We start from the raw sequence: 27017 nt of genomic DNA on the forward strand, positions 1-27017 counted from the left end.
GATTGACTAGCACCAAATGGGCCTAATAAGGCTTGTTCTGTTCGAACTAAGCATAGCTAGCTTAGTCCTAGTTCCCAAGCTGTCCATCCATGCATTAAATTCATGCCCAAGTGTCCTGCAACCATATCAACCATAGAGCTATTACGGGAATTTCTGAATCTGCCAATTTTGCACTAAAAACCAAACTTTCATAAAAACTTTAGAAATTGAAAAATTGAAATTAAATACCTGAATGGATATCAAATATACATCAAAATGGGATGAATGAAGGGAAAATGGATGGCAAATAGATGGATTAGTAAGTTTCTTAGAGCAAACATAAGACCAAAACTAAGGCCCAACACAGTCAACGACTATTGTTTCCATCTGGTCTTTGGTGGCAGTGTTGTGGACCCTCCGCGGGTCATTTGTGGCTTTTATGTGGACCCCGGGTCTGTGGACCCATCTTCCAAGGCATTTAGGGTTTCTTTTGATGCTTGTCAGTATGACCAGAGGGTCCACTGCTTCCTTTTGTATAATGTGTCTAGAGGTAACTCCACGGTTTTCTTGTTCGAGCTTCTCATGGTTTTAAGTGTGTGGTTCAGAACTTTGCCTGCCCAACTGTCTGTTGAACTCTCACGGAGTTGGTGCAACTTCTTGTAAATTCTGTATTATTGGCTTGTTTAATAGAAGGTCCTACTCTTACATGATTAAAAAAAAGAATATATCTATATATATATATATATATATATATATACATATACATATACATATACATATATAGAACATTTTTGTTATCAATAATATTTTTTAAATGCTATATTTCATTTCAATTTTATATTTAGACTTAAAAGAATTACACATTTATCTCTTTTTAGAAAATCACTGAATTATTATACATTTAATTATGTTTTTACTCGATGTATATATATATATATATAATCTTTCCAAAGTTGATATAAAATTGTTATTTAAAATAAATATCAAAATATTATATTTATGATATTGAAAACCAAAATAAAATATCTTAACACAACTACTTCATACTATACTAAATTGTACTATTAACCATTAATCAAGCTACTGAAATGTAACCAAATATTGATATTCATATATATATATATATATATATATCCATTTATATTCGATTTTAACTAAAATTAACTAAATATATATACTCTAGCCAACATTGCATTTTTTATTTACAGTTATTTTATTTAGAGTTATACTCTAGCCAAGTATTTGACACACAGTTTTGCATATTCTCCGATCGGTTGGGTGCCCTACTTATCCGATAGTGTAAGGACTTGCGGTCCAGGTCACCTTCACCTTGTGAAGGACGAGCGAGGAGCTCATGCGAAATAAAACAACCAAGAAACGAGGTTATATGATGTTGGGCGACTTAAGAGGGCAGTCCCACAAGTTGGGTTGGCCGACCCTCCACTTAGGCAAAGGCAATATGTTGAACGAGTCGTCTTGGGTGTTGGGCGTGGGTCAGCCGGGTGACACAACCCACCACTCACTCGTATCTATTGGTGGAGCATTTGAGAGATGAGCCATCATCATTCGGCCAAGACGAGTTTGATCAAGGAGTTTTGCGATGCATGGATGAGCCCGCACGACGGGCAGAACTTGGGTGAAAAACTCGTGCAGGAAAGTCGGGTGAAAAACTCGGGTGAGAAACTTGGGTGAAAAGCTCGTGCAGGAAACTCGTGCAAAAAACTCAGGCGAGGTCGTCGGGCAGAACTTGGGTTAGGTCGTTCAGGCAGAACTCGAGCGAGGTTGTTCAGGTAGAACTCGGGCGAGGTCGTCGGGCAGGAAACTCGAGCGAGGTCGTTCGGGTGAACCGGGTGAGGTCGTTTGGGAGAGCCGGGTGAGGTCGTCGGGCAACCCAGGTGAATTTGTTCGAGCGAGCCAAGTGAGGTTGTCAGGCAGCCAAGGTGAAGTCATTTTGGCGAGTTGGGTGAAGTCGTGTGGCGACCCAGGTGAGGTCGTTTGTGCAAAATAGGTGAAGTCGTGTGGCGACCCGGGTGAAGTCATGTGGTGAATCGGGTAAAGTTTTTCGGGTGAACGGGTTTGGGTGAAGGCGTTCGGGTAGACTCAGGTGAGTCGTGCGAAGGCACAGGTGAACGTGCGGACAGGCAGCTAGGTGAGGTTGCACTGTGCACGCCAAAACGGAGGTTGGAACCAAAGGTCGTGAATGAGAGTTGGGTAGACGAGACTGCGTGTGGTCCACCAAAAGGAGGTCGGGCAAGATAGCACGATTTGGGTGCTTGCTGAACAAACGGAGATCGAGTCGGGTGAAGACATGCGACGAGAACGAAGGGTTGGTGAGTCATGCGACAACCGTGCAGAGGTGTCGACGAGCTGGGAAACCGAGTTTTCCGAAAGTTGGAAATTTGGTTAAGTGTAAATTTGGGGTTTCCCAAGATTTAGCTTATACTTTGTAAAAGTGGAAAATTATATTTATTGATATCAAGCAGACTCATATTGCAGGGAGTTTCCCCTCCCTTTATACTATTGTGCAATTGTATATGTGTTAATTGCTGTTGATGATGAATATGTATGGGTTTTCATCTGTATAAAGGATAAAGATAATACTTGGTAACAAAAAATAAACTAAGTACGAATGTTAGGCATAGTCCATGAACATAAGCATTGGTGAAAAGAAAGTGTTCGGTGGTTCCGCACCTCGCTATAGTGTGGTTGGAAGATTACCACCAGTGTAGGGGTGTGACAAGTGGTATCAGAGCTGAATCGGGTGGAGTGCAAGTGAAGGAAGCTGATCTCACTGACAGGTTGAATCAAGAGCTGGTTCAGTTTTTCCAAGAACCCGGTGAATGGTAAAAAAGGCTGATGGCAGAAATGGTGGAAGAACCTATGACAGGTGAATCTAGCCATAATGCAGGTGAAGCTTTCTGATACAAGGTATTGGAACTGATGAGTAGATGAAGTTCTGAATGGACTTCGATGAAGGTCGAGAACATGAATATTCGGGAGGGCTGTTCGAAGATCAAAGAATAACTTGAAGAACTCAAGGGCTAATACGAGGATGTTGTAGATGTGACAATGGTGGAGGATGAACTTGAGATTTATCATGTTGGGCTAGGATCGTGCAGTTTGTAGACACAGGTAGATGAGGATATTCACATGGAGGAGCCTCATGATGATGATGTAAGTACTATTGATACTTATGTTTCATTTGAGCATTTGGTAGATGAACCGTATGTAAGGAAGAGAAAAATCAGTTTGTCGATGCAAGGGAGCATCTTACAATGGATGTCTATGATGAGAGCTTGTATGGAGAAGAAAGGATTATTGACTATTGTAGGACCTTTTGGGGTTGTTTGTGACCATATGATAGAAGGTAAAAGGGCTCGTGACAGGGGAGGAACATGATGATCGTTGCGGAGGAATGGGTCATGATTTAGTCATATGGAGAATTGGCTAAGTGCCCGGCATGACTCATGGACAGATTAGAGGAGGGCACACACTTGAGGTATGATGATACTTGGGTGGACTTCTCATGGCCGAGACCAAGAGCAAGTCTTGGTGGAACCTTTAGTGGGGGAGCTATGATGGAGGGACTCATGTGATGATGATATGGTTGGGTGACCGAGTTCACTAGACCGAAGATTGCAAACTTGGATGGGGATGACTGATTCTTGTAATGGGTCTACTTGGTTGGACAACATGGGCAACTTAGTCATGGACATCAGGTTGGAGACATGGAGCATGGCAGTCTTATGCAGGGACATTATGCAGGAGCACTTGTAGAGGTGTCACTTATGGGCATCCAATGAGGAGTGCCAAGGCATGGATGTTGTGTAGGTAGATTTGCTGATGTGACATGGAGATGTTTTATTTATGAGCGATGGAGATATTATGCACTCTTTTACAACAAGGCCATAGACTTGGATGGAGTTGTGAGTAGACCATGGAGCATTCCTACTACATGGAGAGCTGAGGCATCTTGCAAAGACCTTTGGGCCGAGACTTGTATGCTTGCTAGAGTGTTGGTTGGAGATGACTCATGGAGCTCATGATAACATGAGGTTGTGACTTTTGGGGACTTCATAGATTGTGGACTTGGAGGATCTGATGCATTGAGGAGCTGAGGTCAGAGACTTTAATGTAGAATGGGATGCATGCTTTTGAGTACATGTATGGATGTGTCTTGGAAGAGTGACTTGATGTGGAGGATTGATATGAGACACTTTGGAGTGATGGATTTACGATGATGATAATGCCTTGGTGGCAACACTTGGGCATGGGTTGAGTCGAGACTTAATCACTTTTGACACATGGGAGCTGATTGATCTATGATCGTGGGCAGCACATGGATAGATGAGACATATGTATACTTGTTTCTATGGCAGACTTGAGGGATGGCACATGACAGTGATGATGGAGGTTTCTTCATGGACCTGGATGTGGCACATCGAGAATTGGAGTTTGAGGATCTCTTCACCTTGAGGAGATGGATGTTTTGCAGATGGATGATGTTGGGATAGATGCGGCTGATTTTCATGCAGCACATTGGTACCAAACATCATGGAAAACATGTTGCAGATGAGATGAGAGTTACTTCATGGACCTAAGCATGGCTTATACTTGTATGGAGATGGATTCTTTATCAAGTTGATGATGTGACGGGATTTTTTGAGAAATGATTGATGATGGCATGAGGATATTCATTCTTATGATTTGAGCATGACAGTTGGACTGATCACTCGACTAGTTCGAGTCATGAGGAACGTCACTATATAGATATGTGTTAGCATTGTGTTGGAGTATCATGGCAGTAGTTCAAACAATGACGATACATGATGAGGTCAACATGATATGATGTAGGAACCATGTAGCTTGAGATGGAGGGGCCAACCTTCTACGATGGGGAGCAACATGTGGAGATTCTGACAGAGTGATTGATGGTCATGGATTGAGATGATATTTTAATGTATGACATACTGATGGGGTGTATTCCTTGGTTGGATATCTTGGCGACAGATGGTTGCTAGGATGAGATATTGTTGAGGACGACAATGACTTCAGGTGGGGGAGGATGTAAGGACCTGCAGTCCTGGTCAGCTTCACCGTGTGAAGGATGGGTGAGGAACTCGTGTGAAATGCGAAGTAAAACAACTAAGAAATGAGGTTATACGATGTTGGGCGAGTTGAGAGGGCGGTCCCATGAGTTGGGCAAGCCGACCCTCCACTTGGGCGAAGGAAAATTTTGAATGAGTCGGGTTGGGCATTGGGCGTGGGTCGGTTGGGTGACACAACCCACCACCTGCCCATATATATTGGTGGAGCATTTGAGAGATGAACCATCATCATTCGGCCAACACGAGTTTGATCAAGGAGTTTTGCGGTGCGTGGATGAGCCTGCACAACGGTTAGAACTCGGGTGAAAAACTCATGCAAGAAAGTCGAGTGAAAAACTTGGTTGAGAAACTCGAGCGAAAAACTCGTGTAGGAAACTCAGGTGAGGTCATTGGGTAGAACTCGGGCGAGGTCGTTCAAGTAGAACTCGGGCGAGGTCATCAAGCAGGAAACTTGGGCGAGGTTGTTCGGGTGAACCGGGTGAGGTCGTTCGGGAGACCTGGGTGACCCGGGTGAAGTCGTTCGAGTGAGTTGGGTGAGGTCGTCGGGCGACCCGGGTGAAGTCATTTGGGCGAGCCGGGTGAAGTCATGTGGCGACCCAGGTGAGGCTGTTCGGGCGAACTGGGTGAAGTCATGTGGCGACCTTGGTGAAGTCATGTGGCGACTCGGGTGAATTTGTTCAGGTGAGTGGGTTTGGGTGAAGGCGTTCGGTCGAACTCGGGTGAGTTGTGCGAAGGCGACTCGGGTGAGTCGTGCGAAGGCGACTCGGGTGAGTTGTGCGAAGGTGCAGGTGAACGTGCGGATGGGTGGCCGGGTGAGGGCACGCCATGCATGCCGAAACGAATGTTGGAACTGAAGGTCATGAACGAGAGTTGGGCGGGTGGGACTGCATGTGGTCCACCGAACGGAGGTCGGGTAGGATAGCACGATTTGGACATTTCCTGAACAAACGAAGAGAGAGTCGGGTGAAGACATGCAACTAGGTGAGCGAAGGGTTAGTGAGTCATGCGACAACCGTGCAGAGGCGCCGACAAGCTGGGCAACTGAGTTTGCCGAAAGTTGGAAATTTGGCTAAGTCTAAATTTGGGGTTTCCCAAGATTTAGCTTATACTTCGTAAAAGTGGAAAATTATATATATTGATATCGAGCAAACTCATATTGCAGGGAGTTGCCCCTCCATTTATACTGTTGTGCAATTGTATATGTGTTAATTGTTGTTGATGATGAATATGTATGGGTTTTCATCTGTATAAAGGATAAAGATAATACTTGGTAATGAAAAATAAACTAGGTACGAATGTTAGGCATAGTCCATGAACATAAGTATTGGTCAAAAGAAAGTGTTCAGTGGTGCCGCACCTCGTTATAGTGCGGTTGGAAGATTACCGCCAATGTAGGGGCGTGACAGGTAGACCCTAATAAATGCCAACACCGGTGACTAGAGACAGTTTTACATATTTTCCAGAAAAAAAAATATATCAATTAAAGATGCGATGATGTTCATCGGACATTCTCGTTGCAAATTTAATGGATGGATCATATAGTTCTCTTAATTTTAAGGTGCAACAAAATTGTTTCAAATTAAAATGTTTTAAAATAATAATTTATTTTAAGTCGCAACAAAATTATTTCAAATCAAAATAATAATTTTAGTGAGAAAGAAGACTACACGTTGTCTCTCATTTTTTTAAATGAATATTTATTTTTTACATACAAATATATATGAATTATTTGAAATTATATATATATATATATATATAAAAAGAAGGATTGCATATGAAATTATTTTAAATTTGAAATGAATATTTATTTTTATAAAGAGTTCCATATGAAATATTTTTTAATTTAAAAATATCAAAATTTATATTTTAATATAATATTATATTATTGAAAAAGTATAAATTTAATTTAGAAAAAAAATAAATGTTTTAAATAAATTTTTGAATATAAAAATAATAGTAAAAAATATTTTGAGGTTTATATAATGTTAATATTTATTAATGAAAATTTGAAAATCATTACTTATTTTTAGTGGTTATAATTATATTTGAAATTAAAAAAAAAAATATGTTTAAAAAAAAATCAAAGTTGGACAATGAATATTTATTATTGCATAAAATTATATCACATTATAAGATTATAATTTAATTTAAATGAGATTTCTAAAACATATTAAGATCATTGCTTAGCCACATAAAAATAATTAGAAGTACATTAAATTTAATAAGAAGTCAAGTAACATAATCTAAAATGAGTAAAAAGAAAATCATTATCACAAAAATAAATAAAATTACAAATTAAAAAAAAAAAACACAAAAGCATATGTCTTTCATTCTTTTAATTATCAAAAACTTTGGTATGCACTTTTTATAGAGAAATTATTGATACATTTATTAGAATAAAAGTGTTTAAATAATCATTTAGAATTATTATTTGTGGGTGGGTGCAAACTAGTGATGATATTCTTTGTGGGTCGGTGAAAACTAGTGATTGTTTTTCATGGCCCATTTGTGGCATTGCAAACTTTGAGAAACAATAATCTGTCAACTTGGAGGAATGATTAGGAGTAACTATGAAATGAAAGATTTTCAGAACTAAAAAGACCAAAATTTGTATTCAAAGTTTTAAATTGTGAGATTAATTCAAATGATTAAAACTATTTTAATAGTAAAAAATTCTTTTTTTAAGAGATTTATATAATATATACATATATCTATAGTTGTGTTGACGGTGTTGGACCCACCAACATGTCAGGGGATCCCCTGGTAAGAAGTCCAAACTAGACCTCAGACCATTTGGTGTGGGAGTCCCAGCAGTGGTTCGTACGGTATCACCTTGACGCGGTTGTGCGAAGAGGCAAGTAAGATATCCATGTTGGTAGAAAGGTTGTGATATGCGTAACAAGTCAAGGAAGGTGAATGAATGGTTGTAACACATGGAAAGTGCGGTGAGTGCACCCCTTTGAAACCTGTGAAACCATGCGACTAAGAAGGAAACAGATGAGAAAAGATGCATCAAAAATTGGAAAACAAGTAAGCTAACAATCCAAAGTGATGGTTAAACCAATAGCACATCTTGAAAAGATTCATACATACTTATATAGAAAAAGTCCATACATGCATGCCTAAGTAAATAGTACATATATAATTAGAGTAAGCAAGATAAGTGAAATAAAATAACAACATATGCATGAAATGTGTTTTCTCTATCATATTAAGAAGTGAAAGTTCCAATCATACAGTAAAACCATGACCAACCACTAGTTCCCATAGCGGAACCTTATAGTCACTACTGCCTGCTCCTCTAAAGGGATGTATTAGCGTTGCACTGTGGAGATGCCAAGGCTCATTACAATACTCTCCAAGCTTTCTCTAAGATACTCCTATTGGAAGCTTGGCTGACCAAAAGCCTATACAGTTTGTGATGAGGTACTATATATAACAAAGGGTGGGGTGACCCTTGACATTCCCCTTTGTGACTGTTCATCTACCCTCATGACTCTTCCACTACTCTATGACTGTTACATTTAGCTATTGACACTTGAACTTCCCCTTGAGAAGATGTTACATACAACCTGCACATGTACCCATGTGAGACAAAATAGGCTTAAGCAAGCTATGCAAGACATCACTATGACTCGGACAATTGTGGGAAGACCAACTCTTCAACATCTTCATGATGGTCGACGGTGGCGAAGTGATGCCAAGCTCAGTAGTCCATGATGGTGTCCGTGTACTCTGTGGTGCCATCTTTCTGGAAACAAACTCTTGTCTCTGTTGCATCTGGGTACACTTCTTTGGCTCCTCTGTCCAACTTGTCTAATAACATGCACACCATTTTCTTGAGTGTGTCCCAATGAGTGACATATTGATTCGTAGCATCTACAGTGATCGCCAAGTTTGTGCTGGTGGCTATGCACATCAACTCATCAAAGTACCAGTCTAGCTCCAATTAGAATTGTGCCTTTGTCTTTGCCTCAGTGAGTGTCCCAATAAATGGTATCGCGTGTGCATGCACAACAACATCCATGCTTCTGAATACCCGTGCATGGGCAGCCTGCAAACTAGTGACGAGCTGTGAGAGTTCTTCATAGTTTCTGATTTGACTCTGGATGCGTGCCTTCAACTCAACCACCCTGGCCTTCATCATCCTGGGCAAGTGGAACGAGGCTCGCTTGTATCTCATTGTCCATGTTTTCATGTAATTGACAACAACATCCAAGTTTGACCAAATACGTGCTCTCCTAGAACATCACTCTTGCCAATCGTTGAGATGGACAACTACCTTATGCACGGTACCAAACCTAGAATACAATGCCCGCATGACTGTCTCAAGGAACAATACCTCATCCAGTATCATGTTCTTCAACTCCTCTCGGGTGGACGTTGTAACTAATTCTCCTCCCTGCTTGGCCGTCTGTAATTCCTTATCCATTTGCTCATTCTCTGCTATCAAGAAGCGAAAACTCGAGCTAGTGGCTTTGGAATATGCTCTAGTAGCATCGGCCAATGTTGGTGGATGCTTGCACAAGTCAGATACAATCACTCATTCCTCAAACTACGCAGGAGATGTGTGGTCATTTGAAGTAGACACTCTACATGATTGTACAACTCTATGTTGTGACGCATCGAATGATATGTTGTGCGTCTCTTCTTCTGAATTGTCTCCAAGGATCTCAGTATCTCCTTGGTCACTTGGGACCTACTCTGCTTCTGGATCAGGTGAAGCTAGTGGATTGACCTCTTGGTGGTAAGGCATGAGGTCGATGTCCTTCTCTAACTATGGTTGCTCCATATCCATATCCATCTGCTCAAGTACTCGTTCAATCTCTTGAGCGAATTCCTGCTCTTACGACTTCCCACCTTATCTTCTTTGCCCTAGCTGCATTGATGAGTCTACCACCTGTACAGGCTTAGTTTCATCAATTTGTGCATGTTGCGCCCCCTGTTGTATCTACCCCTTCTACACTTCCTTCTCATGTCTGCGCAGCTCCTGTTCCTTTCTGAGTTGCTCCTTCAACTCATGCAAGTCCTTCACTGTTTCCTCCATCCTTTCTTTTTCTCTCCGCCTTTTCGTGGTCCTTTTGTCGAATTGTTGCCTCTTCACCTCTATTGCCAAAGTTGCTTTCTAAACAAGTGGGTATGCTCTGAACTTGCAACCTTTTTCTACCTTTATGTTGTCAACAATCATTCCCTTGCCTTTATCGCATGCCAGTATGTTTACCTTTGCTGCTACTGTTGTTAGTGCTCTCCTAGATGCTACTTCACTAATAATTCCACAACGATGCTGACAGGATCATTAGGCCTCAAGAAGCGGTGACAATATCTCTATGGCTCTTCCTCAACCCAATGACACACCCCGTGGATCCACGGAAACTGTACTCTCATGGAACGATCCTTCACAAAAAAATGTGGGTCATATGGATTGAAGCTTCGGGTGCTGAAAGTAAATTTCTTGAACTCTTATGTCTCGACATCCGCATGCTTGAGATTCTATATCTCGTACAAATCATTCTGCAATAGAAGAGTGGGCCAAGGTGCCTTATTCTTCTGGTGCATCCTAGCTGACAATCCTGTTGAGATGTGGTATGCCACTTCTTGCATTACGAGCTTGTCCGTGGCAAACTTCGACAAAACATGTGGAGGCTTCTCCACATTGTACATCCGTATGAAGGTGCCAAATGGTGAGGCATACCAATACACTATGTCGATCAGTGCCTCCATTGATGCCTTCGACATGCAAGGTGGATCTTGTTCAAATGTAATCTTGTACACGGGGTGACAAAATGATCTAACAGTTGTGTGATGACCCCTCGTAAGCTGCATTCGGAAAACAGTTTACAATAACTGTTCACAAAGGTTTCCACTGGTGTCCATGCCCACTTCAAGCCCGGGAACTGCTATCAGGCATAGATTGCATCCAAGATGTAAGCAAACATGTAGATTTTTGCTTGCTGACCTTTGGGCAGCTGCCGAGCTCTTGTTACTTATTCCCTTAGCATGTGAATTAACATGTCAGACCAGTTGCATGCTTTGCCTTCACTAACCAGTTGGTCCAACGTGATCACCCAACTCTGTGGGAAGGTCTCCATGCTCTCTTGGCCATACAAGTGACATGCAAAGATGACCAAGTATTGATACGCCTTCCGCAGTATCTTCGTCTTGTAAATCTAGTTGGGTGTCATCCTAAATTTGGTTGGCTCCTTCACCCAGTTCTTCAAGATATCCTTGGAGTTGGCATTGTTGCTGGGTATGCTGAAGGGTGTCTCCATTGTGGTCAATGGCTTCGGAAAGCGGTATCTTTTCTGATAATCCTGTCCCTTAAAGGTAGCAACCTCTGTCCCTCTGAAAGTTCTTAACACCATCATATTGGGATCAGTGACAAGATGATCCAATATATCATATCGGCACATGAGAACACGTGATATTTGCATGGAATTCAGTATAAGCTGGACTTGTGAATGTTCACACAGACTTTTCAGACTTCGAGATCTTCCCCAAATGTGCCCGAGAATGCATCATTGACCTCCTACCGTTTCAGCTTCATGTCTTTGTCTACGATCAGCTTAGTGTCATCGTATATCAGCAAACTCGTAGACACTTGCTCAACTGCTTCTCTAGTTGTACTTCTGTTGGTGTCCTTTGACCCTGCTCTCTTGAAGGCCATTGATCCTGAACTATTGAGAGATGGATGAACACTCGCTATATCTGGAGATGGTGACATGCATGGCAAGAAATCTATTAGTTAAAACCAAAGAAAACTTAAATACGGACATGCAAGATGCCCGGGGAACTGCTGGCAAGGATTGCGTAATTTTCACTTGTAGGTCGGGAGACTGACTTCCTGAACTACAAAAAAGGAAGTCCAAACTATTGAGAGGTTGGTTGACTGTTGGAATTGTGCAATGCATAATCCATATTGGCCTGCTTGGTGACGGGATTGTGTAATGCATAATTTTAGCTGGAAAGTGATGTAGGCTAGCAGACACTGCCTCTCAGAATTACGCAAGGCAAGATTGGAGGGAACTAACTAGCTAGTTTTTTACATTTTTGGGGAGCCTTCCCTCTTAAAATTGTGCAATGTTGTCTAGGAAAAGGCAGAGTCCAGACCCATCGACGGGCAACTGGAAGCATATGAATATGTGAATGCATGGCCAGACTAAGTGTAAGCAGGAGTGAATGATCATGCATGCAAATAGCCAATGCGATATTTAGAAAACAGAACAAGATGCATGTGTGTGAAACGAGTCGCTAAATCAATGACCATTGGTGAAAAACGGTGTCATGCATGTGACAACAGTGAGATGAAAATGAAAATTGAAACAATGCTTGTATAGGCTAACATGCATGAAAATGACAACAAGTTTTCACAGAAGTCAAACAAAGAATGCTCATATAGTCCAAGACACAAAAAGCAACAGAAATGCTGCAAAAGACAAGTAAAGCGGACTTAACCAGAAATAGATGAGCTAGACGTACTGAAGATTCTTGGATGTGTTGTCAGATGTCAAATCTCCAAGATCGATGTAATGAATGTGCTCTAAAGAATCAAATAAATAAGTTTTAGGCCTATGACGTGCATACCACAAATCTAGGAAAAAGTGACACTTGGAGGAAAGTTTCTAAAACGATCTTTGCATGTAACCTCTAGCTGCTTAAAATAGATCCCTAAAATCTAGGGATGATTTTTGCATGTTGCTTTTTTCTATTTCAGGATAAAGCATTCCATGCATGCAAATCAAGTTGTTGGGTCCCAGGTGGAAATGGTCAACTTGAAGGCACATGCAATAGCCTACTTGACTGAGAGGGATTTTTGTGCAATTTCTGGGAGGTGATGGGCTTGTTGTCTAGAAGGATTGCACAATTTCTGGGAGGAGCACCTTATTTCTGCCCAGAATTACGCAATTTTTGGGCTGAGCTGCAATTCTCGGCCAGATTGCACAATTTTCCTGAAGAAGGTTGTTTGATTGAATTGCGCAATTTCTGGGCCCATTAGGTTGCCCAGCAGATTTGCGCAATTTCTAGAGGGAAGGCTGGTTCCCCTCTAGAATTGTGCAATTTTCTGAGGGAGCTTCTCAGCTAGCAGCTGACCCAAGTTTGGAGTGGTAGCCTGTGAGGGGAGTCAAGTAAGCTATCAAGCATAGGCTGGCAAGGTGTTGAAAAACCAATGAAGCCTATGTACTTGATAGTGCAAGACATGTTGCTAAGGATGGTTGGTAGGGAGGCTCCAAAACGAAGCTAAGACAAAATTTTGGAGGGTGCTTGTAGCCGCTACAACAAGTTGACATTAAATTATTTTATTTAATATGAATATTGAAATATTTTATTTAATATGGCCATTAAAACATTTCAGTTATAGACTATATTTCTTATATTAAAATTCTATATTTTATTTAAGTTATTAATATATTTTAAAATACACATCAATATTGCCTAAGATTTTATAGTGGGATATTTTAGTTTGATCAAAATTGAATATTTTTGCTATCAATAATATTTTTTAAATGTTGCATTCCATTTCAATGATATATATATATATATATATATATATATATATATATATATATATATATATATATATATATATATATATATATAGTTGATATAAGATTATGTTATTTAAGATACACATCAAAATATTTTATTTATGGCACTGAGAATGAAAGTAAAATATCTTGAACACATCTACTTCATACTAGGTTGCACTATTAATCATTAATCGAGCTAGTGGAGTGTAATCAAATGTGTATATTCATTTAACCAAATATGTTTATCCATTTCGAATGGATTTTAACTAAAACTAATCAAGTATGTAACATTGCTTTTTACTTATAGTTATTTTATTTTTATTTTAAAATGAACACGTGCCAAATCCACATTGCGCATGGATCAAATGACACATTGCCCTTATACTAGTTATTACAAAGCCTTCCCTTATTGTAACTTTCTTAACATTATCAAACAACTCCTTTAAGAGTACAAGTCTTGCAGACCTATTTTTTCAAAATTTAGGATCTTTAATCTCAAGTTTTTTTTAAATATGAATCTCATTTATCCTTGAAAAGGAAAATCCTCCCCTTAGTGTAACTTAAAAGAGTCTTTAAATTATGAAACAAAACCTTCTTTAATATTATAGGTCTTAATTATTCCCTAAGGCATTCCCTCTGGGAAGAACTCCCCTAGCATCCACTCTGTACTCCTGTGCACCTTTAGATCCAATGTTAGATGATTGAAAGTTCTTCCACCGGTAGATCCCACCACTTTAACTGTCAACTGATTCTTGATTGGTGCAATCGTTCACCTTGTTGATCTTTATTATAACCCATGAAAATATTGCATATTACAAATACTTATCCAACCTTATGGCATACATTGATCCTTAAGAAGGCGTACTACCCTTGGGATTTTCCACGTGAGTGTTTATTCGTCCAAACCTGAGTTCACATTGCTATGCCTTACTTTTATTTTTTGTTACATTATGTAATATTCTTTCTCACCATATATATATTTATATGTGTTCATTGTGTTTGAGCGAAGGTTTTTTTCGGGGATAAAGAATGGTATTTCTTCAGTCAAAGGGATCCAAAATTATTAAATTCTCAATGTTGTGTAATTTTTTTGCAACATCATTAAATGGGAGATTAATATGAATGCATGTTAGTTGATTTATAGTTTTGTTTTGGTTTTCTTGACCTAAATGGCACTGGTTGGATATTGACATTGGTGTTGGCGTAAATGAGTGCAGGGATGAGATGCATCGGTGTTGTTAGACTCCACTCCAATCAATGAAACAAAGAAAGACGCACCACCCAACGTATCACTTCTTGCCTTCCATGTTTTAGATGATGCCAAAGAAAATCTCGAGTCTGTTTTCCCACAAACAGTTTCCTGCATTGACATTCTTGCAATCGCTACCAGAGATGTTGTAGTTCTAGTATAATTTCCTCCCATAAAATCTTGATGCTAGGCTAGACATGTATGAATCATTAATTGAAATATTGATTTGACAGACATGGGGGTCCAAAGTGGGACGTTCTCAAGGGAAGAAAAGACGGGCTCATCTCGAGGGCAAATGATACAAGGAATTTGCCAGCCCCCACCTTCAACATTTCTCAGCTCATTCAAAGCTTTGCCCTCCGTGGACTCTCTGTCCGTGATCTTGTCGCATTGTCAAGTATTTACGACACTCCTATTTACACTCCTATATTCTAATTTTAATTGTGTCAAGAGATGTTGGATGGATGATGTAAATCTCAGTGGATTTATTTAACCCTTGCTCTATTAAGTTATCATGCTTAATCTATTTTTTATCCTATTCGGAAACAAAAATTGGGTTTATGATAATTTAAAGTCTCATTCTAATTGACTTGACTATCCACTCAATATTCCATAGTTTATCTATTAGAAGTATTGATAGTATAAAGTCTCATTATAATTGGCCCGATTGACCATCAACTTGATATGCCGTAGAAATCGTTCTTTCTCCAACAAAGAAAATTTATTGTGGATTTTTAATTCAACATTTAAAACAATTTTATGAAAATAAACAAACAAATTTGCAGGAATTATAAAGATATGTATTGGGGTTCGAAAACTTTTGGAAGCAGTAGCAGGATACATAAGGTTGGAGGAAGAAAAACAAAAAGTGTATGCTACAACGATGGAAGAGAAGGAAAAAAAAATGGAAGGATGAGGGTGATATCGGGAAGGATGAGGGTCATATCAGGAAGGATATATTGCACTATGTCTTTTCTTATGAAAATATTTCAAAGACTTTGAAGGATTCATTTTTTGATATTTGCTCATTTTTTCATGGATGGGATTGGGAAGCAGTTGCAAATATTGTGGGAGAGCTTTCATTGAATCAACTAGAAAAGGGAGCACCTATAACCAAAAACACAAACATGACCGCAAGGATGTATGATGTTATATTCATGATTGGTAAGCAGAAGACAAAGGGATTGAGATTCACTAGTGCAAGTAAAATTCAAGATTTTTTCTGATAAAGGGAAGATGAGGTTTGAAATATGGTAGCTTAAATATAGTTCATATATAGTTTTTTTCATAATATGGGTATCTTAATATTCAGGACTGACTATGTTATATTAAAAAATAGCATTTAGGACATTCGAAGGATCAAAGGGATATGGTTGAGTGAAGATCACTCTCCATTATCAATACCTTCTTCCAAACTAGACTTAATGTACAGTTCACTGAGAGTTCTTAGACTTGGAGCCTTACATGAGGTGCATGGCCAATGTAAGAAAATATTTGAAAAGTTGATTTTTTTTCAAGAAGAAATTTCTCATCTCCCTTTCAATGTGTCAAAGTTCAAGGAGTTGAGACATTTATGTTACAAACCATAACATTTATCAATTGTAATTCAAACAAGTTCACTTTAAATAGTAATCCCGACATTTTTTTTCCCATCTCAATTTACTTGGAATAACTAGAATTCTATCTCATGTGCAGTGTTATTACTTTTTATACAATCATTACATATAATTAATTGCATAATTTGCAGATGCCTTCGAGTCTTAGACACATCGAGTTTGAATTTGACAGAAAAATTATAAATCCCTTTGACTTTGTAATCTCTTGTAATGGTCTTGGACAACCCAAAAATTTGCAAGTATTGAGATTGAGGTTTTCACAATTGATTTTTTTTTATCAAGAGAGAGGTGATTTGCTAAATAGTTTGGAGGAAGTAGACCTCTCAAGTTGCCAATATATAGAGGAGTTACCGGGATCAATTTCAAATCTTTGATCTTTAACAATATTGAGAATGGAAGTGTCACAAACAAGCTCGATTTCCTGAAAGAATTTAATCGAGGACAAACAAAAGAAAATCCAATCACCTTAACAGAAAGTGCTAAAAGATTATAAGCTTTTGATCAAGCGAGAAAGTTTAATATTAAAAAAGAGCATCTTTTTGACCAAATATTTGTTATTGGAACTTGAAAGAGCATATTTGAAGATTGAGAGGAAATCTATGTTGGAAAGGTTATAATATATAAATTTGGCATAATCTAAGTGATTTCTCTTTATCTTCTAGTTTTGAGTGACATTTTGTTTACTAATTTTTATATTCATTTATCTTCTATATGTCACCGTTCTTCTCAAACTTATGCCTTACTGTGTTTTCTTTGCAACATCAATTTCTAGTTTATGAACTTTCTTAACACAATATCATTGAATCAAATTTTATTCTTAACCACGGATATTAACTCTCACTTTACCATGGATATTATTAAGTTGTAAATAGGCTTTGTTACAGTGCTATGGGCCAACACCATAGCTAATCAATACACATGCCCAAAAAACATAAATTATTTCGCAATAAGATATTTTATAAATATTTTATTTTAATTTAATTTTATAACATTTTTTTAATTAAATCTAAAAGGAAAAAATATTATAATTACTTTTGAGATATATCTAAACCCTCTATTCTCATGACTAGTAAGATTCCCAAAGAAATAAATTAAGGTTATAATAAACATAGAGATCAGAACACTTTTATATATAAAAATGTGAAATTTATAAAATATATATAATATTATGAAGAATGAACATATATCCGTATTAACTAAGGATCCAAGTGATGAGAATGAACAAATTGACTAAGAATGATAAAGGAAAGATAGTGCATGATTGTTTTAAGTTTTTCATTATTGTATTTTCTTTGATTTGATTGATCTAAAATGTAGGTTTAATATTTTACAACCAATTGTTTTTTTATTATTATTTAGATACTTTTTAAACATAATATGATGGGATCAAATTTTAGGAGGGGGAGGGGGGAGGGAGCGAGATAGTGACAGACCTGCAGGGAGAAAGAGAGAGAGTGAGTGACGGGGGGAGAGAGAGAGAGAGGTGGGTGAGAGAGGGAGAGAGGATGGGGGAGAGAGAATGAGAGAGGGAAAGAGAGAGAGATGGAGTTGGAGGGGGAGAGATATTGAGGAAGAAAAATACATAAAGAGATAGAGGTGGAGAGAGAGGGAGTGACAAGGGATAGATGGGGAGAAAGTGAGGGAGGGAGGAGAGGAGAGAAGAGAGAGAAGAGGAGATGAGTGAGATAGGGAGATAAGGGGAAGAGAGGAAGGGAGAAACGGAGATGAAGGGGAAAGAGAGGAGAGAGGGAGGGAAATAGTGACAAAGAGAGAGAGAGAGAGAGAGGGTAGATATAGGCAACTGGGACAGAAACACAAATAGATGAAGGAAGAGATAGAATGAGATAGAGAGGGAGAGAGAGATTGAGTTGGAGAGGGAGACAGAGGTAGTGACAAGGAAGAGATGGAGAGAGTTAGGGGGAGAGGAGAGTAGGAGGGGAGAGAGACATGGGAGAGAGAGAGAGAGAGAGAGAGAGAGAGAGAGAGAGAGAGAGGTAGTGACAAGGGAGAGATTGGGAGAGTGAGGGAGAGAGGAGAGTAGGAGGGGAGAGAGACAGGGGAGAGAGGGGGGTGTGTGTGTGTGTGTGTGAGAGAGAGAGAGAGAGAGTGGAGAGAGAGTGTGTATGTTTTGGGGGTGATATAGAGAGAAGGAATAAGGAAAAGACACATAGATACAAATATAGATATTATATAGTATTATATAACCAGCCTAGATCCACCTTAACCCTGGATCTGTCAAGAGTCAAGAGAGATCAAACCTCTTGATAGACCTGAGGTTAAGATGGATCTAGACTAGATTTTAGACTTTTGTCAAATCTTTCTTAGTTTTACCTTTTACTTATCAAAAATTTATTTCGTTTAAGTCAAACTTTATCCATTCTTCCTCATTTTAATGAAAAACATTAATTTTACCTTTTATTTATTAATAATTTCTTATTTATTATATTAATTTTTCTTTTTTATTTTCCTTTATTCCTTATTAAATCCTTATGAAACCTTTCCATTCCCTTTGAACTCCGATATATTATATAAAATATATTTTTCATATTTCCTTTTTATTTGCCTTCCCATCTTAAGTATTTTATATTGGTTAATTTATTACTTTACTTTACTTTATTCATTTTTACTTGTTAATTAATCAATAATATTATTATTAATAAAAATATTAATAATAATTAATTTTATTAGTACTCGTGAACATTCCTTTTACAAAGAATAAGATATGTTATTATGTAACATTAAATTTAAAAATAATTAAATAATATTAAGAAATAAAATATATTAATAATAAAAAAAAATCGACTCCATAAACAAAATATTCAATTTCCATCCTAATTTTACATCAAACATTATATAGAGAGATAAATTAATTGAAACTAATCCATGAAGAGTACACTATTTGAATTGTGTAGGGTTTATATTAAGAACATAAAAATAGTTTACTATAGCTATAGACAAAAAAAAATTAACTAAAAATATTTTTTTTCTTATATCTTCAGTTTCATTGTGAATGAGATGTATAATTTATTTGATTCTTAATATGAACTATTTTACTATAGCTAAAGAGAAAAATAAAATAATTAAAATTTTACTTATATTTTCACTTTCATTGTTTTTATTGTGAGTAAGATGTGTAATTTATTTCAAATGGAATTCATATATAATATTAAAAAAAAATTAAGAACAATTTGTTTTTTAATATGAATTATGTATCAATAATTCAGTATGTATGTTGAGTAAAAGTTATTATTATCATTGTGCCCAGACATCTCTCTAACCCAATAAGGGATAGATGTTGTTATGTAGGGTAAACATTTTGACTGGGTCAAATTACCTTGAAAAATAAATAAATAAAGAATTTTTTTATAATTAAAATAAAATTGAGGTAAAATAATCAATTTACCTCTGGTGTTTTTTGGGCTCAAGGTCTTGACAATCTATGGTTACGGGAATAGTATACTTGACTAATATAACCCATTTAAAAATATTATGTGAGATTTCATTGCAATAAAATATTAAAAGCTAAAAAATCATAATTATGTGGAGGAATAGTACACCACATTTAGTTTGATCAAAATAAACCCTAATGTCTACCAAGAGCAACCAAAAAACACCGAATAAAAACACAAAAAGCAAAGACTTTATAACGTGCATATATTCCAAGGTTAAACTCACCTTTCTACATAGGGTTCAAAGGCCACACTGTGCTACTACTGGTGTATATTATTTTATATTTTTGAAACCTTACTCTTCAGGTTGAAGAAGAATGCTAAAACAGTTTTAGAATTTTTCTTTCATTATTTGTTGTTACCAGTTGCAGTATTTTAATTTTCTCATTATTAATTACTAGTTTTGATATTTTAGTTTTTCATATTTCTATTTTTCTCCACGTTTTATAATAAAATGGAGGTCTAAACCGACATACACTCTTTTAATTCAAATATAAATACATTTTTCCCAAAATAAAAAAACTTCCATTCAATTTTAATCTGACACAAAACAGGATTAAATGTAAATACATTTTCCCAAAATAAAAGATTCTTCCGTTCCATTTTAATCCGACACAATACTCTTTAGCAATACAAACATATTTCCTATTAAATTAAAAAAATATTTCTTTCAATCATAAATCTTATGCAAAACTCTTCTGACCATAATGTATATACATCTCAAATTATAAAATTAAATCCATTCTCTCCCTCCAAAAAATACAACTGATGGAGAGAAGGCAGATGGGACGCATTTGGCACTCTGATGAGGCAAGAATGGGTAAACTCATTTTCTAATCTCTTGGTTGATCGCTCACTCTCAACATGGTAGGATCTTCTTTTAAAATGAATACAGTAAAATGTTGGGCGTAATTTAAGGAATAATAGTTTATGTTTGTTGTTGTGACATTAATTGAAATGTTGGGCATAACTTAAGGAATACTAGTTCATGTTTGTTATTGTGAGATTAATTGCAGATATTCATCTGCAGCCTTGATTTTGTCCCAAAGTTTCTTGCAAATTGAATAAAGGGAAACATCCAGCAAGTCCTCTTGGTTACTTACATGCACTTAAAGGTAGCAGCAGAAATGAGCCACTTGGTATCCATGTGCTGATATTTTAATGTGCCTCTGGTACACCCCTATCATAACCTTGTCTCATGGCGTATTGCGTTTAGGATCAGTAGATTTCATGAAAGTGTCCACAATGTTTTAGATGGTATATCTAATTTGTGTTCATAATATATACATTTATTACCAAATGGTATTCTGACTTATGTCCAATTATTTTCACCATTATTAAGGAGGCTAACAAGCATCTGAGACCATATTTTTCCAATGTTTTTCCATTAGCTATGATTGAACACACCTCGATTTACTGATATATACTCAACCTGATTCACATATACGTTGTCTACCAATGACAAATTTAATGTGTTTCCCACATTTTTTTTTTGAGGCTACATGCACAATTTAGTCCTATTTGATATTGTTTGTGTACAATATGATTGTTAGAACATGAAAGACACTTCGATTTAGTGATATATAGTCAAGCTTATTCACATCTACGTTATCTACCAACGACAAATTTAATGGGTTGTTTGCAAATCCTTTTAGATTACCTGGATAATTTAGTCTTATTCCATATTGTTTGTGTAGACTATGATTGTTAGAGCAGGAAGTCTCTATTGTACATCGACACTAGACGTCTGCTTCATTTTGTTAGGCAGAGACTTCTGTAAAAGTAATTATGATCCAAAGGTTGTTTGAGTTAGTGTACTAGTGGTCTTGACTGTGTTGGTGCAATGAATGTCTTATAGGACATATCACTTGTAAGCCTTAGCTAAGGTTCCACTAATGTGTTATTTAGGGTTTAGTTATTATTATTATAGGCATATCTTTTTCGAAATGGGGCATGCATAATTTTAATTTTCTTTAAAAAAAAATAAGATGTATGATCTTGATTTCATTTTTATGGAATATTTTTTCTTTGTAGAACACCATAAATAGTCTTTTACGTTACTTGTTTAATAATAATTACGTCGTAAGGCATTTCCCTTTGAAATCAACTTTCCTCTTGGGTTACGTGTACATTTCTGAGCCTTTGATTTAAGTGTTAGACGATGAAAATAATCTTACCCATCCAATTGATTAGACCAGTATACGATGCGACCCAGCGGATCGACACTTGCCCTCACTCGACGCTACGCTACTTCCAGGTGCTTCTTCGCGTTGAGACCTTGCACTTGCCCTCGCTCTGAATTTGGTTTCAGGCTTGCTGTTCTTGGCGGTCTTTGTAATTTTCCTCTGCGTATTTACTCCACTAGGAGATTCGTTAGCTGCATTGGGGAGACAAGCATTGGTGCTGAGCGGGGGTAGGGACAGAGATGGAGATCCCCAGCACAGAGAACACTTTCTCAGAGTGGTTGAATAAGGGGAGGCAGCAGTGGAGGCCTACCCCTTGGAATCGTCGATTACTGTCCTTGCGAAGATCCACGACGAAGTAGCCATTTCACTAGAGAAAGAAATGTTTACAGAGAGAGGCACTACCCTCCTCAAGATCAAAATCTCCTCTGCCTCATCCCACCACCTCTCGACTACAAAATTCCTCTACCATGGCCTGAAAGTCTCCACAAGGTCTTTCTTACTTTTCTAATGGCAAACATCTGTTTTCTTTAATGTTGGTTTCCAGTTGAATTTTAAAGTTGTGAGAAAGAGCATTATGATTTTAGGAATTATATTTTAGAAATTGCAAAATGCTGGATGCCAGATTGGTAATTTGAAATAGCTTATTCTTGGTTCTAGATTCTATAGACATTCAGTGGCATTTAGGTTCCATAATTAGATATAACTACTTTCTTGGGTAGTCTGGGGAAAGACTGTTAATCTATTGATAAATCTCTATGTGCTTATTGAACGAAAGACAACCAATTCTCTTTCTGTAATATTACTATTAGTTTCGAATTGGCTCGAGGAATCTCCCAATGTCATTTTGCTCTCTGCCAAAAATCATGCATCAAATACTTGACTCAATCTTGTGTACTGCAAAATAGCTTAATTTAAAATCGGTTATTAAATCTTGTTGTTTGATTAAACCTGCATGGTAGATATGGCATAGCAATATGCCCCATAACAAGATTGCAGATCGGAAAGGGCATCAGGGCTAGATGAAGGTAGAAGGACCTTACTTCATATTTCCAGGTGGTGGCGCCATGTTTCCCGGTAGAGCAATACAATACATTCAGAAGTTAAAACAATATTTACCTATAAGTGATGTAACCATCAGGACAGCTTTGGATGTTGGCTGTGGGGTTTGAAATTTCTCCCTTTCTCTTCTCCTTAATTTATTGTTATTGAAGCACCTTTGCAATCTAATTTGTAAATGTACTAGTACAGCCACGACCCATTACCAAAGGGAATATCACAATTGATTGATTGATTGATTAATATTGAATCTTGACTCCCTAAATGTAGGTTTCCAGCTTTGGAGGATACATGCTTAAGGAAGATATATTAACCATGTCTTTTGCTCCCTGACATTCACACAAGTCACAGATACAGTTTCCATTGGAAAGGGGCATACCTGCGTTTCTAGCAATGCTTGGAACCCACAGACTGCCCTTCCCTGCTCATGTATTTGACCTGATTCATTGTTCCCGATGTTTGGTACCCTTCACTGCTTACAGTAATCTTTCTCCATCTCTAACCTAGTGAGAAGATATTGTTGTTGAGTGATATTTCATTTTGAATTTACACCATTGATGATGTCTAATTTTTCACCTCAAAGAAAACAAAAAGTTAAAAGCACTGTACTTGCACACTATGGTGCAAAAATGACAAAAGGTGTATTTAGTGAAGGAATACTCTGTCAAACAGATGGATCTTACATGATCGAGATGGACCATTTGTTGCGATCAGGAGGCTACTTTGTCATCTCTGGACCTCCCGTGCAGTGGCCTAAACAAGAGAAAGAATGGGCTGACCTGCAGAATTTAGCACACACATTATGTTACGAGTTGGTTATTATTGATGGAAACACTGCAATTTGGAAGAAACCTTCCAACAACTCGTGCTTTGCGTTGAAGAGTGTAACTGGATCTAATTTATGTGACGAACATGATGATCCCAACTTGCCATGGTAATTTATTCCATCTAGTGGTTGAAACTGTGTTTTTTTATGTAAAAATGTATATCACCAACTTGGAGCTTTGATCTCCTGGCTAACATTCTCTTTCAATCCGCTTACAGGTATGTACCATTGAAAGAGTGTATTAGACAGTTTCCACCATTGAAAGAGAAAGAGAACAGTTTAATCGAGCTTCCAAAGTGGCCAAGCTAGTTGAACGAACCTCCTCAGAATGTTGTAGACATAAAGAATTTTCTGGATATATTTAAAGCCGATACATGGAGATGGCAAAGGAGAGTGACATACTATAAGAATGTGCTGAATCTGAAGTTAGGATTTTGAAGTGTACACAATGTTATGGATATGAATGCAGGATTTGGTGGCTTTGCAGTAGTGCTTATTGCAGATCCTGTCTGGATCATGAACGTTGTTCCTACTTATACAACAAATACTCTTGCTATGATTTATGACAGAGGCCTTATTGGAGTTTATCATGACTCGTAAGTTTATATTCCTTGAGAGTTTTGTTAAGTGTTTGAACTATATTGCTATGATCTGCAGAATTCACGTACTTAAAATTCCTACAACACTGCATCTTTTATTTCTGATTTTCTAATTTCCTTCCTTGGACGTTGAGTTCAATTTCAAATCAAGGTTCTAGTTAAGTTTGGTTGGCTCTTGGAAAAACATCTCAAGTACCATAAGATGGGAATATTTGCTGCCCATGGATTTCCTTGGTTTGTTTCATCTTTTGATGGGAGAGTGCAAGCAAGAACACGTCTATACAATTTGAATAGTATGTACTTGCATTATGGTAATGTTGGTTTCCAGTTGAATTTTAAAGTTGTGAGAAAGAGCATTATGATTTTAGGAATTACATTTTAGAAATTGCAAAATGCTGGATGCCAGATTGGTAATTTGAAATAGCTTGTTCTTGGTTCTAGATTCTATAGACATTCAGTGGCATTTGGGTTCCATAATTAGATATAACTACTTTCTTGGGTAGGCAGGGGAAAGACTGTTAATCTATTGATAAATCTCTATGTGCTTATTGAACAGAAGACAACCAATTTTCTTTTTGTAATATTACTATTAGTTTCGAATTGGCTCGAGAAATCTCCCGATGTCATTTTGCTGTCTACCAAAAATCATGCATCAAAGACTTGACTCAATCTTGAGTACTGCAGAATAGCTTAATTTAAAATTTGTTATTAAATATTGCTGTTTGATTAAACCTGCATGGTAGATATGGCATAGCAATATGCCCCATAACAAGATTGCAGATCGGAAAGGGCATCAGGGCTAGATGAAGGCAGAAGGACCTTACTTCATATTTCCAGGTGGTGGCAGCATGTTTCCCGATGGAGAAATACAATACATTCAGAAGCTGAAACAATATTTACCTATAAGTGGTGGAACCATTAGGACAGTTTTGGTTGGTTGCTGTGGGGTTTGAAATTTCTCCCTTTCTCTTCTCCTTAATGTATTGTTTTTGGAGCACCTTTGCAATCTAATTTGTAAATGTACTAGTAGAGCCATGACCCATTACCAAAGGCAATATCACAATTGATTAATTGATTGATTAATATTGAATCTTGACTCCCTAAATGTAGGTTGCCAGCTTTGGAGGATACCTTCTTAAGAAAGATATATTAACCATGTCTTTTGCTCATCGGGATTCACACAAGTCATAGAGATAGTTTTCATTGGAAAGGAGCAAACTTGCATTTCTAGCAATGCTTGGAACCCACAGACTGCCCTTCCCTGCTCATGTATTTGACCTGATTCATTGTTCCCAATGTTTGGTACCATTCACTACTTACAGTAATCTTTCTCCATCTCTAACCTAGTGAGAAGATATTGTTGTTGAGTGATATTTCATTTTGAATTTACACCATTGATGATATCTAATTTTTCACCTCAAAGAAAACAAAAAGTTAAAAGCACTGTACTTGCACACTATGGTGCAAAAATTACAAAAGGCCTATTTACTGAAGGAATACTCTGTCAAATAGATGGATCTTACATGATCAAGATTGACCGTTTGTTGCGATCACGAGGCTACTTTGTCATCTCTGGACCTCTCGTGCAGCAGCCTAAACAAGAGAAAGAATGGGATGACCTGCAGAATTTAGCGCACACATTATGTTGCGAGTTGGTTATTATTGATGGCAACACTGCAATTTGGAAGAAACCTTCCAACAACTTGTGCTTCACATTGAAGAGTGTAACTGGACCTAATTTATGTGACGAACATGATGATCCCAACTTGGCATGGTAATTTATTCCATCTAGCGGTTGAAATTATGTTTTTTGATGTAAAAATTTATATCACCAACTTGGAGCTTTGATCTCCTGGCTAACATTCTCTTTCAATCCGCTTACAGGTATGTACCATTGAAAGAGTGTATTAGCCAGTTTCCACCATTGAAAGAGAAAGAGAACAGTTTAATCGAGCTTCCAAAGTGGCCAAGCCAGTTGAACAAACCTCCTCAGCATGCTGTAGACATAAAGAATTTTCTGGATATATTTAATGCTGATACACGGAGATGGGAAAGGAGAGTGACATACTATAAGAATGTGTTGAATCTAAATTTAGGATCTTCAAGTGTATGCAATGTTATGGATATGAATGCAGGTTTTGGTGGCTTTGCAGCAGCACTTATTGCAGATCCTGTCTTGATCATGAACGTTGTTCCTACTTATACAACAAATACTCTTGCTGTGATTTATGACAGAGGCCTTATTAGAGTTTATCATGACTCATAAGTTTATATTCCTTGAGAGTTTTGTTAATTTTTTGAACTATATTGCTATGATCTGCAGAATTCACGTACTTAAAATTCCTACAACACTGCATCTTTGATTTCTGATTTTCCAATTGGCTTCCTTGGACGTTGAGTTCAATTTCAAATCAAGGTTATAGT

The 27017-nt window shown here is 37.4% G+C and overlaps 1 pseudogene; it reads left to right on the forward strand.

The window, feature by feature from the left end:
- Positions 1-1530: 1530 nt before the first annotated feature.
- LOC149261128 (putative pectin methyltransferase QUA3) lies at positions 1531-24594 on the forward strand (annotated as a pseudogene).
- The last annotated feature ends 2423 nt before the right edge of the window (positions 24595-27017 follow it).

Source organism: Pinus tabuliformis, chromosome 6 (assembly GCF_031772625.1).
Source record: "Pinus tabuliformis cultivar Carrire ecotype Pingquan chromosome 6, CPIR1, whole genome shotgun sequence".
Classification (NCBI taxonomy): Eukaryota; Viridiplantae; Streptophyta; class Pinopsida; order Pinales; family Pinaceae; genus Pinus; species Pinus tabuliformis.